This window comes from Orycteropus afer, unplaced genomic scaffold (assembly GCF_000298275.1).
Source record: "Orycteropus afer afer isolate SDZICR_OR568_19922 unplaced genomic scaffold, OryAfe1.0 scaffold00154, whole genome shotgun sequence".
Classification (NCBI taxonomy): Eukaryota; Metazoa; Chordata; class Mammalia; order Tubulidentata; family Orycteropodidae; genus Orycteropus; species Orycteropus afer.
Genome location: NW_006921741.1, coordinates 6625955 through 6629013, shown reverse-complemented (window position 1 = coordinate 6629013; position 3059 = coordinate 6625955). Strand labels below are relative to the sequence as shown.

The 3059-nt window shown below is 35.0% G+C and overlaps 1 protein-coding gene across 1 annotated transcript in view; it reads left to right on the top strand.

Moving 5' to 3' along the window:
* ME3 (malic enzyme 3) overlaps positions 1-3059 on the top strand; it is a 274892-nt gene that overhangs the window by 17908 nt on the left and 253925 nt on the right. The window lies entirely within an intron of this gene.

Genomic DNA, 3059 nt, shown 5'->3' with positions numbered 1-3059 from the left:
ATTGGTATTTATACTTTTATTTCAGAGAGGAGAGGAGAGTTAGTGGCACAGTGTTTTCTATCAAAAGTGGGTTATTAAAGTGAAATTTAATATTTAATTCAATGGAATAGTTTGATTTTATTTAATATTTTAATGTTATTTATAATGTGTAATAGTAACTTTTACCTTGGTGGGGATAAAGAAAGGTTTGTTAAGTGATGACCTTTGAAATACATCCTTGTATTAAGTTACAAAAATAATTTGTTACATCAAGTCAAAAGGGAAGTCTATTCTACTACCCTCTCCTGAGCTGACTACTTTCTGTATATGTGTCACTGTTAATACTTCAAATGTAAGTAGGAATTCCCCCAGACAGACATAGTGGAGAAAGATGTTCCAAAAAAATATAGTGCAACTGCAAGGAGGACTGTGGAAGATTTTTAATGGAGAACAGAGTGAGAAGTGATGGGGCTGGAGAGCAAGATAGGGGTCAGACATGGGAGTAGCTGCTCTTTGTCTATTTGAAGAGTTTGACCTCAGTCCTGAAGGTGAGGGGGAGCACTAGAAAGTGATGCTATGGAGTTCAGTCTTCAGATAGGTCACTCTGACTTTGGGACCGGAGCAGAGAGACAGGGAGACTAGTTAGAAAGGAATTCACTTACCTTGAGTGAGATAAGGGGGACGTCATAGGACCAATAGTGAGGTGGACACAGATGTGAAAGGTGCTCAGGAAGGCAGAAGTCTGTTCTTTGCAGAATTCTTTGAGCTTCAAATGGTCTCCAAGAATTATTATCAATATTTCAAAATAATTTCATATTCTTCCATCATAAACTTACACAGCTTAACCCAGATACTACATTTTTTTTGTCTTTGAGTGAAATTAAATAAAGCTATTAATATTGGCTATCTGATGCTCATCAGGAATTCTGGATGGCAGATAAGTGTGTGTTAGATATTGGAACATAAATTATTAACAAATACAAAATATTCCAAAATACAAAGTTTCTAGAAGGATCCTTAGGGACTGGTGAAAATTTGAGGAATTACTAACTTGCCCCCTTTTTATTTTAAGTGTGTTACTGGTGTCATTGACCTTTTTATAACTAACCATTCTTGTTCTGATTCTGTTCTCGAAAAGCAAACTACCAGTTATAATTTTATCTCCCAAAGGGGAAAGAAGGCACTGACCTTCTGAGTGCATGGGTGGGTTAGCAGGTATTTTTGTCATGATGAGGACAACTGTCCAACTTTACATGCAATAACTGGCATCACTGTACCTCATCACAGACACATGGATGAGACTCTATTTTAACACTAATAGGAAGTCAAGGGCCTTCCTTCTTCCTCTGTATTTCCTCCAAGTCTTCTGGAAAAGTTAGCTCCTTACATTGAAAATGGAAAGAATGTTCATAATGTGAAAAGGACATTTTTTTTTAGATGAGAATTTCCTTCCTCTTTTTTTTTTTTTTTCCATTCCTTTATTGTTTTTTAGAAGATTTAATGGAATGAAAACAAGAATTTATAGTTCATGCAATGTGAACCTTTTACAAATTTGGCCCTCCTTGGGTAAAACATTGTCACTTTCTCCATCAAATTAAATTTTAGCTTACTTTTCTCTTTGCTGTGTCCTAGTTTGTCTTTATGAACTATGATTCCTGGGGAAGAAAAGTAGAAAATCAGAAACTTAAAGGTATGATTTTCTTGGCTAGTTTGACCCAGTACCAGCCACTTGTCTAAGTAAAAAGCTGTTTAAATATTTTTAAAAAGACATGAGGTTTTAATAAAATCAGCAACAAGAGTACCATTGTAAGCCAACTCTTGTTTTTTATACATTTTTGGTATGGTCTGAACAAGGTAATTTGTCACATGATATAACCATTATGCTATAGACATCACAGAAAATCTAATGATGAAAACAAGTTCTAGAATGAAAAATTCTTGAGAGGCTGGTAGTCTTACATCTGTTGCGGTATTGTAAAAGATCTTTGGTTTTACACCATGGGTTTCTCAGATTTTGATCTTGTGTAACTTGCTGTGTAGCTCATATAACTAGTGGTTGTCTTTAATTCATCTGTTCTGCAAAAGAGTAAATTGTTATAATGGTCAAATACTGTAAACATTTCATAATATTGTAGCTTCAAAGAAGGAAGAATTTAAACACATTTGTATTCATTTAGCTGATAGTTTATAGATCTGAGAGATTCTTGGATCCCTACTTTCTACTCATTGACTATTTATTTAATTGACTTTGCCTCTAAAGTACAGTTTCCCATCAGCCTACTCAAGAAATGCTACATTATAATCTTCAGTCAAATAATCTTCTCTGTGGTACTTTCCTTTTATTGTTGTTGTTACAATAATTCCATTTCTGTTGATTTATTTTGTTAATTTTACTATCACTTTCTTATTTTCCTTACCAAGTGTTATAGATTGAATTGTGTCCTCCCTAGACTGTGTTGTAAATCCTAAATCCCTATACCTGTGGATGTAATCCCATTTGAGAATAGGACTTTCTTTGTTATGTTAATGAGACCATCTCAGTGTAGGGTATATCTTAAACCAGTCACCTTTGAAATATAAAAAAAGCAGGTTAGACACAGAGAAGGAAGCATAAATGGAGGGGAAGACACACACCACATGAAGATCACTGAGGAACAGCATCTGAAAAAAGGCAAGGACTTTTCCTAAGAGCCCAGTTTGGAGAAAGCTTTTTCTAGAGTTGGCACCATGAATTTGAACTTATAGCCCCTAAACTGTGAGAAAATATATTTGTTTGTTAAAACTATCCACGTTTGCTATTTCTAGAGGATAACATTGTGAAAAATGGAAATTCCAAAACACTTAATTGTACTCATGAGGAACCTGAACATAGACCAGGAGGCTGTCATTTGAACAGAACAAGGGGCAGACACCACATGGTTTAAAATCAAGAAGGGAATGCATCTGGATTGTATCCTTTCCCCATACTTATTCAATCTGTATGCTGAGCAAATAATCCAAGAAGCTGGACTATATGAAGAATGTGGCATCAGGATTGGAGGAAGACTCATTAACTACATGCAATACACTGACAATATACC